The sequence below is a fragment of the Dromaius novaehollandiae genome, chromosome 1, assembly GCF_036370855.1.
Source record: "Dromaius novaehollandiae isolate bDroNov1 chromosome 1, bDroNov1.hap1, whole genome shotgun sequence".
NCBI classification, from domain to species: domain Eukaryota; kingdom Metazoa; phylum Chordata; class Aves; order Casuariiformes; family Dromaiidae; genus Dromaius; species Dromaius novaehollandiae.
The window spans coordinates 44,339,008-44,356,074 of NC_088098.1; the positions used below are offsets into that span (position 1 = coordinate 44,339,008).

The following is a 17,067-nucleotide window of genomic DNA, read 5'->3' on the forward strand; positions in this document are numbered from 1 at the left end:
CATGAAGGACTAGCCTGTACCAAAAAAGCCCAGAGGCTGACACCTCTCCACTTGACAGACAACTGCCTGGCTGGCAGACACTCCCTTCATCAATCAGGCCTGGTATGCATAGTAATACTTCGCTTCCTAGCTCATTAGTCTTACCTAGCTATTGTGTGCAGGCATCAATAATCAATTGCTGCAAATAAATAAACCGTGCATAACCTGCTTTCGGATCTTCTCTGCCTGGTAAAAAATCCTAAACAACGTGGCCCAGAGAGAGAGGAGAGCAGGCTTTCAGTAGAGTGCCCTACTCACCTGGCTGTATCTTTTTCTTTCTCTAGATGACTTAATCTTGATTTAAAACAAACAACAAAGACATATTTTCCGCTTCTTATTATTTCAACCATCAGGAAATGATCTAAGAGGAAAGCAGCATCACACAGTCACTACCCTCTCCTTTTTAGCAGTCATACTTCAAAAATTTTGTGATGATCTCTTATGAGTCCTATCACAGAGTGCTGAAAAAAAGTAGGCAACTACCTCAGGAAAAGATTCTGCTTTCTGAATTTAAAACAAATGGAGTCACTTCTTTTGCCAAAGATCAGATCGACTTCAGCAGCTATGCTCCATGGAGCAAACAGAAATTAGATTTTGTGCTCAGTGTTTCCCACTAGCTCTAGGTGGTTTCCAGCTTAGCTATCGTTTGTTTGTTTGTTTCTTTCTTTCTTTCTTTTTCTTAGTTCTTCCAATACACTGCATAAAGATCCTAATTGGGCTTCATAATCCTCTCTGGTGACCATTCACCTAAAGTTCAGGATTTTAAGTGTGTGAAGTTACGGACACATGTGCGCTGTCGCAGGATTGGAGCCCCGCCTAACATACACTTTCTCAGACAGAACAATTGATTTGTTTTGTTAATTGCAAGAACAAGCCATCAAAACTGGTACAAACACATATAGTACACACTAATATCCATACACATAAACACATATTCAGTCTAATTAAAAGTACTCTTTCTTCAAAAGTCAAAACTATGAAGGCAATTAAAAAAGAAAAAGAAAAAGAAAAACACTTCTTTATTCCATGGAAATTTGAAATATTTATTACAAATTGACAGAACTGAATCACTTGGGGAATCAACAATTAATCAGTAGAAATGTTTCAGATCTCTTATAAATATCAAAAGCTTTTAATAATTACATTACAAAACCAGATCAGCACAAGTCATGAAGGCTTTAAAGATTGTGGGAGGTGGAAACAAGCTAAGAAGTTGACCTATAGAATTTACAAAAAATGAACTGAATGTATTCTGATCTTATACTGCCTTGTTACAAAGAAGTGTATGATGTAGCATGGGTCATCTGATCCTCACTGGAGTTAACAGCAAAGCTCCTTGCAGCTTTAATGATCCAGGGCTGGGGCTACAGAAAGGTCACACTACTGATGATATACAGCTCAGGTATCATTAATAGCACTTCAAAGCAAGTGAACTAGCAGTTGACATTAAAAAGTAAATCTACTTCGGGATCTTATAAAGAACAGATTAAATGTATCTGAAGTACCATTTTATGTGAGTGCATGAATAAAAATCTAAACAACCCAGTGCAAGTGCTCAAAAAGCCTTAGTTTTCCCCCTCAAAGGCCTGAAAAACACAGTAAAGATCTAACCATGTTTTCTTAAAGAAAAACAAATTGTTTCAATTGTCAATGCTGACCCTTTCTAATTATGCAAAAAAAGCATAAGAAAGGCATTTAAGATAGACACTATTCCTTCAACTCCAGTTCTGACAAGTTGTCTTGCAAAAGCAGGGCATCCAAGAAGAGTTTCTTTAACTTTATGCAAAAAGGAGGAGTTTCACAGTTAATTTGTTAGCCTGCTATTTAAATGCTGTGAAATCTTCGATTACAGCTTATGAAGCAGATCTGTTTCATAAACACAACAAACAAAACACAACAAAAAAAATTAGAATAGAAAATCTTGTCCACATGTCAATGCTTTTATTATACATGCACAAGTCCCATTCTTCTCACATAGGTAGAATACAGAACAAATTGCAAATAACCAAACAGTTCATTGTCAAGTATGCTAACGGCTGGGAAAAGTGAACAGGAAGCATGCGTGAGCTCTGCTTGCAAGGAAAGTAGGAGTCAGTCACTGACATTCTAGTCATTTAACATCAATTCTCAAGAGTATACACTAAATATACTATGCAGTTATTATTGTATCAAAAGGATAGTAAACCCACCAAGTATGTTAACTGAAACCTTAGTAGAGCTGAAGACACTGAAAAACCAAAGCATTCATGTCCAAATGCTGTAGATCTCCTTCAAACATAAAAGCTAGAATGAGAGAAAATGAAAAATCTTAATCCATGTTTACCTACATTTTTTCCGTATGTTTTTTTTTTTCCTGCTTTAGACACAGAGTGGAAATTATACTGGAATCCCACTAAAATTCACACTTAGCTTTTATGATACATGTTTGAAAAAGGCTAAGGTCTACTTTTGCTTTGGTGTCTGAATATATTATCTGTCTACCTCTTATTGCATCTATTTCTGATTCAGGTACCTAATTTCAAAAGGATACGGATATCAGTACAGGGAAAAGCTGTAATCAGAGGCACTAACATTTCTTTTTATTTCTCTCCCATTCCTTTTTGGAAAACTAAACACAGAAATACACTGCCAGCAGTTAAAACTGTTTGAAAGTATCTAGAGCAGTCTCAGGCCCACTAACTTGTACAGTGTGCCTACACCCAGATTATTTCACGTGACAGTAGCAGCAACCAAAAAAGATGAGTAATTTCAGATAATTTCCTTTTTCCACACACAGATACAAACACCAAACTATCTGAGGCTAAATTAAAGCTGGCCTTGTGTCTCCAGAACCTGTATTCAGTGTTCACAGCACTTTGAACATACGAATCAGCAGAATTAATATGTATTCTTAGAGGCAGCTAACACATTACTTCAGCAAACAGGCAAATGACAGCTTCTGAAAATCTTGTTCTGCAAGCCCTATGAAAATATATATTTTTAAATAGTGATACAGATAGTTTTTTGATCTCAGAAACCTATTTTCAGCAAAAGGCCAACACTCGAGTGTATTTTTTTTTCTTCTCATGTTGGCTCCAAGTTTCTATAGCATCCTTCTAACTTTCTTTCAGCAGTGAGATAGGATAGAGAGATGCATATATTTAGTTCTTATATAATACAGCTTTGAAAAAAAATACTTGAGAGGCTGCAAGAGCAGGAGTCTATAATTTACATTGATCTGCACCAAGAGGGCAAATGGATGCTGAAGAATTAAGACAAGAATGAGTTACTGAGAGTGAAGGATTCCTTGAGGGAGATGCTAGTGACAAATCTAGCATCCCTCTATTTCATTCTACAAAAACTGTGCCAGTATAATAACCAGCATAAAAGTCAACACAGTTTAATTAAATGTTTTTCTATTTGCGTGTGTTAGCAATTTTTTTTAACCAGGACATTGCTGATTTATATTTAATAAAAGTTAATCATTAAAAAAATCCCAACTTCTTTATGTTTATAGACTGTGCTTGAAGTCACATTCACGCATTTCCAGCATCTTACCAAGCTGGCACATCTTAAATCTCCTCTTCTCTTCATTTTCTACACTGTGTTTGTCAATAACATGGACACAGTTAATTCCATTAAAAGTTCTAGTATCTCTTGGCATCCAAACACAAATGCAGATGTCCATGATGTTAGCTAGGCTAAAACCAGAGAACTGAAAAAGCACCTGAAACTATGTGGTTATCGGTGAAAGGTTTTTTAGAACAGGGATATCCTATCTTAATATGAAAGAGCAGACTCCACTAAAAACACTTACTGTGTTTCATAGGCAACAGATATTATTAACATCTAAAATGGTTAACACAGTTAAAACTAAAATTTTAACATGGTTACAAATAGAAGTGTTTGCTGGCAGACTACAGCTGTTTTAAAGGTAAAGAGAGAAAAGGGAGTTGTGAAGAACATATGGGGGAAACAAATCTGTCACACATCTGCCTTTCTGAAAAAATACCTTCTCCACTTCATGTATATCATTGCTATCTAGCAACATAAATTCTGCATCATTCTCAGCATCCTTATTCATATTTAAGTAAGGATCTGTTCAGCTCATCTTTAACAGCTGTTAATCCCTCAGAAACTAATAGTTGATCCACTAATGAATCTATCCTCACTGGCAATACTATATTCAGTATTCACCTTCACCCTTTATTAAAGCCCATTTAGTTATAAGTTTGTATCTTTTGATATTAAAAAGACTATTCATACTAAGCATCTTTTCTTTTTAAAAAATTTATTTCCGTCTGAGAAAAAAAGTTATTTGGGGAATTTGAATACACTTTTTTTTTCTGTTGATACAACTGGAATATATCCAAATACCATTCACTACCACTTGTGCATGTTACATATTCTGTTTAGAAGGAATATAACACAAATAAACAGTAGGAATGAGAGGATCTGTTTCTAAAGAGTAGAAGGGACCCAAAATCCAGTTCTATTGTAAGCCTCAAAACAGACACTTCTGTAGCACTAGATGCAGCAACTAGGAGATATTATAAACAACTTGCATTATTTCCACTCTTAAATTTATGAAGTATATTCCTTTTAAGATTGAGCTTAAGAACTTTGCAAACTCCCCTATTCTATTATGCACACTCACACATTGGCATTTTTATATTTTCATTATCCTCTTTACCGGCTTTAGGAGAAGTTATACAAATTTTTATCTCGTCATTGTAAATAAGGGCCTGATTGCCACTGAAAAAGCACTTATCAATCAGTCAACAGTCTGTGGCGGACAGATGAGTGAACTTTTGCCTTAAACATTTCTTGGTACATAAGGTGCAAGCAAACCATAACCCCAAACAAGACATCTGTTCCCGGCGGGAACAGGACTGAGCTGCTGCGACCCCCGAAATGGTCTCCCTGCGACCATTCAGGACACACCGAGCCTGCGCTGAACCAGACCACGATCAGGCAGAGACTTTGGGACCTGGACTGTAAATTACTGCTGCTTAGCACAACTTCTATAAAACTTACTTAGCATGAGTAGCTAAATTTGCTGAAGCCTTAGGCCGCGCTCCCTAGTTCAGTGAGAAAGGGCCCCAGAGCTGGTGCAGGCAGGAGAGACAAGGGAGTTACCAGCAGTTTGCATTCCCATGCTTCACGCTCCGGGAGGGAGGATGTCAAGGCTTTGAAGTGAGGCCTGCTTGGGTGCCGGGACCCTGGGGAGCAGGGCCTCCTCTCGCTGCGGAAACACTGCTGATTGGGGGGTCTGGGCTATCTCGGGGTCCAGATCATATTCCGTTTGTCTGGACCTTGGGAAATAACACCTATCGTCACTGCTGGGGAAGTAATAATTTGTCAGGGCCTTGAGAGATAAGGGCAGGACCCGAAGAATGAAGACACATCTGTCAGCAGAAACTGCAACAGTAAACAGCCTACCTAGGGACCCAATAAGGAGCAGGAGACCCCAGACCTAAATATTACTATTGGTCCAAACTACTGCGTGAAGGGCCGAGAGCTTAAGATTGGAAAGTATAATTGCCCAGGGATTTCTTTGTTCGGGGTCCCTCTTCGGAGGCACCCAACTTGAGCTGTAACTACTGCACGTGTGTCATTACAATTTATTTATTTAATTTGCCTTGATTTGGCTCCGAACTTTTCAGTGGGAACCTAGGGTCAGACCCTGCTCGAGTTGTAATTACTGCACGCGCTTCACTAAAATTTACACCCAGGGTGAAGAAGACCAACAGGACGCCACTGGATCCATGGGTGGTGATATCCCTTTCTCTCTCTCTCTCTCTCTCTCTCTCTCTCTCTTTTTCTCTCTCTCCTCCCCTTTGCCTTTCCCCACCTTTTCTCCCCACTCCGTGGAAAATAAAGTTAAAAGGTTGTACGATATTTGACTGGTTTTAGCATCTTAATCTCGTCCTTGGGATCGTAACGAAACCCCCCCGATATTGGATCGGGACAACAGTCACAGCAATTTGCCCGTGAGGGCTGACGGTGGGCAAGAGAGAGACTTTTCAAAAGGATTTCTTGAAGGTCCCCTCTCAGGACAAAGATATTTAACTACAACTATTGAGAGAAAGATTATGCTACCATGAGTCTAACTGGGAAGCAGTATTTGCCAATAAAAGGAGAAAAAAAAATAATTGGAGGAGCCTTGTCAAAGAGAAACTGAGTCAGGGTCTTGTTGATATATCGCCTTATCCCCATCTAAAGGACTGGTAATTCTTTTTCATTACATTACTACCTATAGCCTTTGATAAAAGTGTAAAGAAATATCACGCTTTTTGTTTCTAATAAAGGAGTTTGTCTCACACTCTCTCCTCACATTCTTTTTTATGTTTAGGAAATGTGGGCTTGTAAGAAGAGTAGTTCCATGGTAAAGTTTGAGCTATGGGCCCAGATTACCTACCTTGAAAGGCCTCCTTCTCTCTGATTTTCTCTCTCTCCTCTCTTTCCCAACGTTATTCGATCAAAGGCGCTATCACCAAGTCTCCCATATAAGACATTGAAATCCTATGTGTCATCTCAAGCAAAACAAAACCCAAGGATATGACTTTCCTTATTTTTTCATGATACTTGCATTTTTTTTCCAGACATCCAACAGCATGAGCTATCAGGCTCCTGAAAAGGCAAGCATTCCTCAGATAGATCACACATGGTGTTAAGTTCAGTGTTAACTTTACCTTCGATCTGTACATGCTTAACAAACCTGACACATCAGACTTACTCAGCATGCAGTAAAAAATCTCTCAGAAATTATGTAGTTTATCTCTCCTGACCTCTGAACAACTCCAATCACTACCATAGTCTCCAAAAGGAGAATAAAATAGCTGGGGAAAAAGAAAGGGGCTGATAACATGAGTATGATCCTGTTGTGAGGTACAGAGTTATAGAAATCTGGGGATTTATTCTAACTTCAAAATTGAGTCTATTTGTCACTTTACTCTCTTCCGTTGCCAAAATCTCTTTATTGTCAAGGCATAACGCATTACAAAGGTATGTAATTATGTGTTACTTCTTTGCTTGGAAGAGGAAAAAGCAAAAACAGTCCCTCTCTTCCACATTCCATTGTACATAAGAAGTTTAGAATTTGTACTTCATGCTTGGAATTTATCTACATTCTTTTCTCCAAAAGTTGAAAGGTGTTAATAAACAGACCATCACAATTATTTACAGCTTATATGCCTTAGTCCACCCTGTTTAGTTCAGAAGTGAAAGCAATTCATTGTAGTATGTAGCCTAGATTCAGTTTGGGAATTTCTCAAGAAGAAGGAAAAAAAGGGGGGGGTTGGGGAGAGAATGATCTAGACGACAGCGGTTGGGTGACAAAAATCAACCTTGGGCATAGTTTCAGCAGTAGTACAGGGCAGGTCTAACTCTCCTTCTTTAGGAACACCACAGACAGGGGCCCAGCTTAGAACATATTCGACACCAACGACTAAGAGGTTCACTGCATCAGGGCATTTAATGGGCAACATCTGCCAGCAGAGTTCCTGGTGGAGCCACCTCCCAGCTACTCTTTCTTGGTGAAAAATGCTGTTGTGGAGTTACTCCTTGTGCTGCAGAAATATGTAGATTATACATGGTATAATATGAATAAAATCATACACTGTATCTCTCTGTACAGCATCAAATAAACTGTGTTGTGTTGATTACCTCTTCACTAACTAGTTTTCATTTTCCTCACGCTGGAGAAGACTTGCATTTGTATTTTATCTCCACTTGTACTTCACAAAGGCCCAAATACAACATTCCAGGTTTTTTTCTTTCCTTATAATTCCCTGGGGCTGAAAATTCCATTTCTAGTGTATCTTTTGCCCACAGTGGATATCATGCAATGAAAATCCAAGTCTTAATCTTCTTAAACTCTGAAGCTGAGATAGTGTAATGGCAGTCAGCTCATGAGCGATTTATTCCTAGATTAAGGTTGGACACGAAGTAACATAATTACAAAGATTGCCTGTGAGACCTCAAGAGGCAGATCCTTGCAAGACCTGAGAGTTTAACCTCATAAAGTAGCATAGTCTCATAGGAGAGGATCAAGCATAGTCAGGGAAGATTGGCCAGAAAAGAAACATCTTGACTGCTTTCAAATTGTTTTCTCTTGGCGAAAATAAAATAATTTGTTAGTTACTGACACAATTGGTGGCAGCTGATATTTATGGAAGGTTGAGTAAAATATAACAACACTTTTCTCTCTACTTCAATTGAGAGTATCGGGGCAGAGGATAATGGGTAGGAATAAGACATTGATCACTACTTAGCAACTCTAGTGGAGTGATTATAATAGCAAGATATATTTTAACTCAAAGAGCCAGAAGTATAAATGAACGGTTACCTTCTGTTTTATTTTGCAGCTACTCTCTAAAATTCGTTCTAGCTTATAATCTTCTCCTTTCATAAAGAAACCAGTTTCCAAAAGAACTGACCACATAAGCTTCATAGTTTTGGATATTTGCTTCTGTGTAGAACAAAATATCAAACTTCTATAAATCCTATGAAAAATAGGCTGCTAACTACAGGAGAAAAAAAAAAAAAAGGATAAAACTTGTTTTGCCTAATTCTACCCCTTCTTCCCAAGTCACAATAGCTACTTGGCCACTATCAGACATAAAAGAATGCACGGAAGTCCTCAATCTCAAGACACAATTCCAGAAAAAGCTCATTAAAAACTTGAATTGTTCTTCCTATTTGTTTTCTTTCGCTTTTAGCTTGCTGGCATATAAAATGCACTTACGCGCTAGTAGCTCTCATTGTAACCATCTGGTCCAAACTGAGTACCCATAAAATAATGCCTATTTGCATCAAGACAGCGTCTCAGTCTTTTTTTCTCCTCCTCCCCCCTATCTTCATCTACTACAATTCCCTCACCTATTCCTACTTGTCTGGCACACTTGTATCACACACACATTTTCACTTATCTGTTCCCCTGTCTTATTTTAGACTTGCCTCTCCTCTTACTTTCCAGCTTTTCTTCCCTTCCTCTTTGACCAAACACTTCTAGCTTCATAATTCTCTATAACCATCAGAGTAGCAAGTCTTGAATAGTCTTCTAATAAGAGCAGTAGGAACATAATCTGCATGGGTTAATAAAAATCCTTGGATGCAAACAGGTGACACAATTAGGGTCGTCAAGTAGCACATTGGAGCTGATGACCACAGAGGTCTCCATTAAAATAAGCAAGCACTTGAAATCTACTATGCAATAAGGATGCAGAGGGAAGGATGCTCCCATTCTCCATTCTTCCCCTTCTATTTTCTTTACACACAGAAAGCAAAATACAAAAGATAATTCACAGTTCACAAGGCTAAACAAAAAGAGGTACTGCCAGCTTCTGTAGTGGGCACAAAGTCTGCTCTTTTTCTCACATTGCATTTCTGCCCAGCTTGCCATTCAGCTGCTTCTGAGAATTTTCCCTGGCACGTTTTCACTACATGTACTGGGCAGCCTGAGCACCTACTCATGCCTGGGGGCTGTATAAAGCAGAAGTTGCCAAGGGGTCAAGCAGCACATCATCTAAGTTACCTAGTGGACTGTTACCCCAAGACAAGTCTTCCTAAGCTATTTCATCTCCAACCTCTCCCAAGTAGCTTCTGCAATTCATGCTCTGTCTCTGCTTGGCCCACACTTAATGCTTTGGTTATCGTGGTTACACTTAGATTAACATGGTTACCTTGTTTTTTGTTCCAGAAACAAGGCTAATCCTTCACTACCTCTTGTCCCCTGCAGTTTGTGGAGAGCTTACTTCCTACTAGTAGGTAGTAAGCAATGCTGCACAGTACCTCCACACTCACCTCCTAGATCATGCTTCTGAGTGTAATGAAGTGACTGAACTACTGCAGCCGTTTATGCTAGCCAGAGTTTTCTGTGTGTAATATACAGCTTACATTCCAGAGAAATCTCTCCTCTTAAGATCTGGACCAAGACAACAGTCCTCCCTGATGCCCCTGGAATGGTTTAGCAGTTCTATGGGGGGTTTTTTTTGTTTTTTTGTTTTTTTGTTTTTTTTTTTAAATGAAAACCCTGAGGGCACGTGAGAGGGGAGAAACACAGGAGCAGAACGACACTGTCTCATCCAACGACAACAGAACTATGGTACTACACAGAAAGTACCATTTACACAACCACTCATACTTCTGCATTTAAATTCCATTCAACTACAAAAGAAGAACATTTTAGCAGTGTTTATGCACTCCCTCCCCCCAATTAGAGAGGTTGAACAGGATTCTGCTACTTCTAATGCTTCATTAACAAGGCTGTTTTCTAAATTCTGCTCAGTTATACCTCAGCATTTCTGACTGCAGGCAAATGTGAAGGTACTGCTAATAAATAAATCAGAAGGGTGGGTTCTGTGCAGGAGTTGCAGAGAACTTAGACTCCTCATTTTCAGTACTGATCATTCCTCAGGAAAGAAAAAATAAGAAACAAAAACTTGAAATTATTTTTGGAGACCTGGTTGAGTTTGTATTGTTAGCAGCTCATAAGTCTGGCTGCTTCTTCTTCTTTTTTTTCTTAGTGGATTGGCCATTAACATTATTCAGGGAGAAAACATGGCGCCACCAAATTTATATCACTTTGCAGCAGAATTCAGTAGGATGTGTAATACCCTTCCCACAGAAGGCAGACTTTCTTCTGACACTTGCTTTTAATCACTTTCAAGACATAAAGCCAATTTTTCTCTGTGCTTTAGTATGGGTCATTCTACAAAAAAATATGATGAACAGACTCTCTCCTAGACAGTACTTCTGCAAGAAGTACCTGATAGGTAAATTGGATATATGATTTTTGTTGGTATTGAGCTATAAATGTATGTAAAGAATCAGTCCCACTAATGCTTTAGTAGCTGACAAATTTCTTTTATGAGCAAGCACTGGCAAGAAGGATTGAGTGGGGAACCTGACAGAAGACAGCTGCTTAATCTGCCAGAAAAATGAATCTAGTTTAATCCATGGTATTTGTTCTACAAGCAGCAAACTGTTATGCTGCAAAAGCCCGAGAGGCTAAACTGATTGTTGAGCAGTTGCCTACTGGAAGTAGAAAATCTTCCTCTATGAAAACTAGATTAAATTTCTAGATTTAAATGTTTTTCAGTGCCGGCCACACTTCTATTAACTCTTCTTCGTGTGTGTGTGTGACAAAAAGCTTTTTAATTATTTTTCCATGTTAATATATAGTTTTTGGTTTTGTTTTTTGATGTGGGTTATCTGCTCTTTCAATTTGTCTGTAGGACAGCGCCTGCGTTGTTCATTTAGTGTGCTCACCCTGCAGCACATTTTGTACAAAGTTGGTAGAAAAGCCAATTAAAAGCACAAAACAAAAAATAAGAAAAGCCCCAAACACTTAGCATTTCCACAGCAACTGACTGGTTAGTTTCTCAGGAAGCTTTTAGGCCCCTTAGAAAAGGAAACTTTAAACAAAGGCCACTGACAGTTTTACAGACTGGAACTAGCAATTTTAATGATGGAAGTTATCTTGCTAGGGTTCTTCCTAAGCTACAGTGCTGGTCAGTTATGTACCCAATAATTTTTAGGACAATGCTAGGAAATAACTTCCTCATATAACATACAACCTGCAGGAGAAGCCAGGCTTCTGAGGCATGATGCTTTGAGAAACAAAGGATGTGTCACCTTCTCATCACTTTTTACTTCCCTGGTAACTTGCAGCTGGACTGTGTAATTGTGAGAGCAAAGTGGCGTCACCCTGATGAAGAACAGGACAGGTCTCTGCGGGGAAGACATTACCCTCAGCACCTCTCCCGGGCAACTGCTGTTGTAGTGTGCTCACAGAGTCCCAGATCAAATTTCCAGCTGTGCTCCTTCAGAGGAAGCCTGATTGCACTACTACTGCCTGCCTTCCTTACAGGGTTTAGAAAAAAGATAATGATAGATGCTGGAAAGAATAATCTGACCTACTAATGCACCTTACAGGGCTCTAAATTACCTGCAACCACAGAGGGGAAAAAAAGGACTTGGATACTTCTCTGAACAACTCAATAACAGTCTCTGCTCAATACATGGCATCGATCAAAACAGCAAACAGAATGCTAGGATGCAAACGGAGCAATGTGGAAAACGATACTGAAAGGGAACACTATCATATAAATCAATGAGAGAGCTTTCTCCAAACCACTGTTCTGTACTGATCACTTCATCAAAAAGGTTTAGACAGACAACAAAAATGAGGCGCGGCTTGGGAAAACATCGATTATGTGCAGAACGAAATGACAGGGACTGTTCAACTTTGAGAGATACTATTTAGGGGGCCATGAATAATACATTCACTAAAAGTAAACTGTACTTAGGGATAGCTGGGAATTTTCTAACAGCTCGGGTTCCACTAGAAAATGTTAATTTGTCAAACCAAAAGTGTTTTGTAGGAACGTATCAACAAATTTTCAAGGAATTCCAGCCAAGGTTGCTGCCTGTCAGGGACTTTTCTCCCATTAGAAGCCTGCCCAATTTTCTCCAAGTAGGCTATCTGGAAACCCAAGTTAATGTGGTAGATCTGCATCATAGATGCCCTTAGACATAGGGCAAGAGATCATTTAGGTTCAAAACTCAAGGATGACATACACCACACAGGCAAGCATGGGGCTCCGGATGGTGCAGTCCGTAGAAGAGGGGTTTTCTCTGGGGTGCTCCCCAACAGTTGACAAACCTGGGGTGCATCACTACTGGTGCCACCACACTGTGGGGTTGCTGTAGCCTGGAGGCACACCCTCTAACGACCCCATGATTAATAGATCCAGATAGAGGAGAAGTGACACCGTAGACCCACACCATAGACATCTTGGCCCTGTGGAGCCATTCCCCACAGAACGACCCGCTAGTGGGCACGTTGTTACTCACTGAGCAGTGCCATGGGCTGAGCACTGGGTCACCTGCCCATGTGCATGGTGCTGATACTGACTGGAGCCGTACAGCTTTCTATTGTAACTATGGGCTGGCATTGTTCTGACTAGGTATAAAAGGCAGTAAACCACTACTACGGTTTTGTTTGTTTACGGCAGTAAACAAACTACGCTTGTGTGCAGACTCGGACCCACGGTTACCTGGCCTGCGGACCTGAGGACTCACCCGTCATCAGGGATGCCCCTGATGTCAACAGCATGGTGAGGAGAAACAGGGGACAATTAGTCTGGAGGGGTGGCCCATAAGGGGCAAGAGCAGTTGTTGTACTGCTCTCACATTGCTAGAGAATCCAGAGAAAACTATATTGCATGAGTGGCCTTCAAGGAAAGGGCGAGAGCAGTCACTGTACCGTTCATCTGTGATTGAACTGTAGAGCTCTGATATGTATATATATTTTCAGTTCTGTTATATATCTAGCTTTGCTATACTGTTAGCTTTGTTATAACCTCCTAGCTCTAATAAATTCTTACACTGGACAAATGATGATCTCTCGAGTTCAGTACAACTAACCCCCGAGCCTGAAAGAATCCTGGACACCTCTCTGGTGGCACATCACAAAGGGCAAACCCACTCGAGGGACAGCCAAGGGTTTGAAACTCAGAATTTCCACAGCCCTGTGAGCTTTTGGCTCCAACAGGACTATAGTCTCATCTCCAAAGCAGGAAGTCAGGAACCCTAAAGCCCCCCAATTCAAGTTTCTCAGGATTTCAAAAGTAAAGCTTAAACTCACACCAGCACACCAGTTGCTCATTTAGCATACTCCTTCTCATAAGGGAGAAGAGTTAGCATACACCAGACAAGCATCCAAGATGAACTAAAGGGTGCAGGCATTGTGCGTCCTTCCCAAGAAGCCTCCTAAGACATGAGTGAATCTGTCCCAATAGTCCACCAAAGTCCAAAGGACAACCTAGTGGTAGATCTCATGGTTTAGGCCTGCTACCCACTATGGACTAGATGCTCTACTGGGAGTGGATCAAATCAGCAGAACCCATGCAGTTTAGGCAGCCCTAATCTATGTTTCCCATTCACACTATCTGCAAGAATAGATTGGAGAGGCTTGGAGAATGGCTATAGAGACCCTGATGATACCTTTTGCTGTAGTGCACTTATTTACCTCAAGGTGGTCAGTTGCTGAGCAGTCAGTCCGGCATAATAAAGCTCCACAGGGTGATAGCCGCTATCTTGAACACTAATTCCTGAAAAGCTGTTGAGCAATGACAAAGCCAGAGCACTAGCTCCTTGCGGAGGACTGCCACTGTGCCCCTCCACACCCAAAGGTTCTCCTACACCCATTGCTGTCCCGCATATGATGTTACCCCACAAGTCTGAGCTCATCCCCTAGATACACAACCTCTGGTCAACAAGGGCCAGAAAAATTGCAGAGGCAAAGACTCTGACAGTATTATTCTCCCATCTTCCTCATCCGTGAGGGTTGGGAACATGTCACTGAAGCATCCCCTCAGAGGGTCTGCTGAAGTTGTACGAGTAAGTAAGTCCTTCATTCCCTCACCCTCCACTGGACCTTTGTAGTTGTCAGCAGTGATTCAGGCAGCAGGTGCTGTAATGTCATCTCTGAACAAGCTGGAACTGAACAAACAACAACAGAATTAGCCTTTTATTAAGGGTGATGGCCACAGGGACAGTAATGTGCAAGCATCATCTGTGTGGGACAGGGGAAAGGACAATTTGGAAAGGACAATATCCTAGTGTGGCCCTCTGTCCTAACAGCAGAGGTTTATAGGAGGACTTTCCTTCGGGACTGCTTTGAAGCATGCAAGGCTATTCAGACCAGGGACACAACTAGAATTAACGCAACATAAAATTCCTAAAATGTACTGTGGGCATTGGGTCCTCAGTAGTAACTGTTTACTAACTTAGTAACACCTTATTAACATAGGTATAGCCAATACACAGGCAGTTAAGACTATTAGTGGATCAAAAATCAAATGAATAATCTTGAGCATGCTAATATGAGAATACAGGTGCACTAGAAAACACATCTTTTCCCCAAAGCACCCTAATATGGCAGCACAGTTACATCTTTCAATCTCTAATTTTGGAAACTTTCCACATTATCCTCAAATCCAAGAAATTCTAAAGATTTACCAACTCCCAGCTAACAACCTGTGGAAAGTTGCCCTTCCAGAATTCAGAGAGACACAGGAACAGTGGCATCATAAGAATCCTAAGAATTGGCATAGCAAACTCTGATTTCACAAAAATGAGAAGGGAGGAAAAAAGACTTTTACAAAATGAAATATTGGAATAAAACCTTTTTAAAATGTCAGATTTTTTAACAAAATAAAAATTCAAAGTATCTGTCTTCAGTATAGTTACTTGTTTGAAAAAAGGCACATCATTTAATAAAAATGAAAGTCAAGAAGTTGACACCTGATTTTAAAAACAATACATTTAGCACACAGAAAAAAGCTGTGGAACTTATCGTTCTAATTATATTGTGCAGGATGAAAATACATTTGGAAAGAATATAAAAATCACTCTCTTCAAGATCACCACTAAGTGAAGGAAGAAACTTTCCCATGTATGTACGAGTCCTTCTTTCCTTTGAAAAGGCAGTTTCCCTGAAGCACCCTCTGCTGGTCACAGTCGGAAACTGATCACTGGGAAGCATGGTTTATTATCTTGTAAATTTTTAATCCGAACAGATACCCTACGCATGCAGGGACTGCAAACTGCAGGCATTGAAAATTGTAGCTTCTAAGAACAAGTAGACACAGGTTATGAATTTACAGTGCAAGGAGGTGACTGAATCAAGCTATGTGGCAAACAGTAATGTGGAAAATAGTATTTTTAGTAACAGTAAAACAGTGTACATTAAAATATATATATAATCAGGAAACCTTTTCAGGACATTAGCTCTTTGCTACTGTTTGCCTGGAGTTTACATTTGAATGAGGAGTTCGCTCTTTTCTATAGCAGCTCTAATACAAGTCATATATCAGATCCTTGAAAGATTAGTATTATCACCTGGTATGCTAAAACCTATTTCTATTATGCAGCCCTAATAAAAAGTGGTTCCTAGTCCAGTAGGGTTGATCTTATGCACTGCTGTTCCTTGGCTTTTAAATAATGTTAGTGTATACCAACCTAGGGATTTTAAAATAATGGCTTTTAAAACAGCTTTTTCCAGCACATCAAATGTTGGATCAGTCATGCTGGAATAAGGGTAGGAGAATCTGCTGTGAATCCCTGAGGTGTGTCACTTTAAAACAGTGCAATGCTCTCTAGGGCAAATAAAACAATAGGAGATAAAAGAGTTCAACTACTGAGGCTATTTATTCTACAGCAACTTCAGTTCAAGCCATGCTGATAGTTCTTCTAATGCCTTAAATCAAACAGCAGGTATCTGTGGCCTCAAGGTAAGAAATGCTAAACATCTGCCAGCTTCCACACTTGAAACACTGCAGCTGCCTTATCTGAAGGAAATACTACTGTTAGCACATGGGGAATCTGAGTGTTACTGTCATTTGGCATTTTCACTATAGAATATGCAATTATCACTTGACAGAACAGTGAACAGCCTACTCTCTCAAAGATCCAATTCTACGTAATTTGCAAAATACTTTGGCTATCATATTTTAAAAATCATCATACTGGCCACAAAACTACAGCCACAAACTGAGGGCTTCTTTAACAATCTCAAGACCACTCGTGACATCTGGCAGTGGCATGAAAAGTCATATCAGTAGCTGACTACTTCAGTGGGCCACCTGTCCAAGCTGTACTGGCATTATTCCTGTTTACTTCTTGTTTGGCCTATGAAATGGAATTACAGATGTAAAAATAATGGAACAAATTGAGTAATCCCAAAGAGCAAACATTTCATTTCTGAACATCAAGTATTTCTGAGCACACGCTATTCAAGAATTCTCTCTTCTCTTTACTACCAGGTCTTCCCTATACCAACACAATAAAAGTTTTGATTGGCAGTAGCCAACAGAAATAGTTAGCATGAGGTATATTTTATTTAATCAAAACTGACTGTCACATTTCCATAATTTACTGTTGCTCCTAAAATGCTGTACCACAGTTACCCATTTTTGAAAATTCTGCTTGAAAAGTTAAGTTTTAGTCTTGCTGGATCTTACCTTCTCATTTATCTCC

At 39.8% G+C, this 17,067-nt stretch overlaps 1 protein-coding gene across 1 annotated transcript in view; it reads right to left on the minus strand.

Moving 5' to 3' along the window:
- Nucleotides 1-1,039: 1,039 nt before the first annotated feature.
- C1H12orf50 (chromosome 1 C12orf50 homolog) overlaps nt 1,040-17,067 on the minus strand; it is a gene marked incomplete at its 5' end in the record, with an annotated part of 41,772 nt that continues 25,744 nt past the window's right edge. The window contains one exon of the mRNA XM_064509956.1: nt 1,040-14,529. The remainder of the gene's footprint in view (nt 14,530-17,067) is intronic.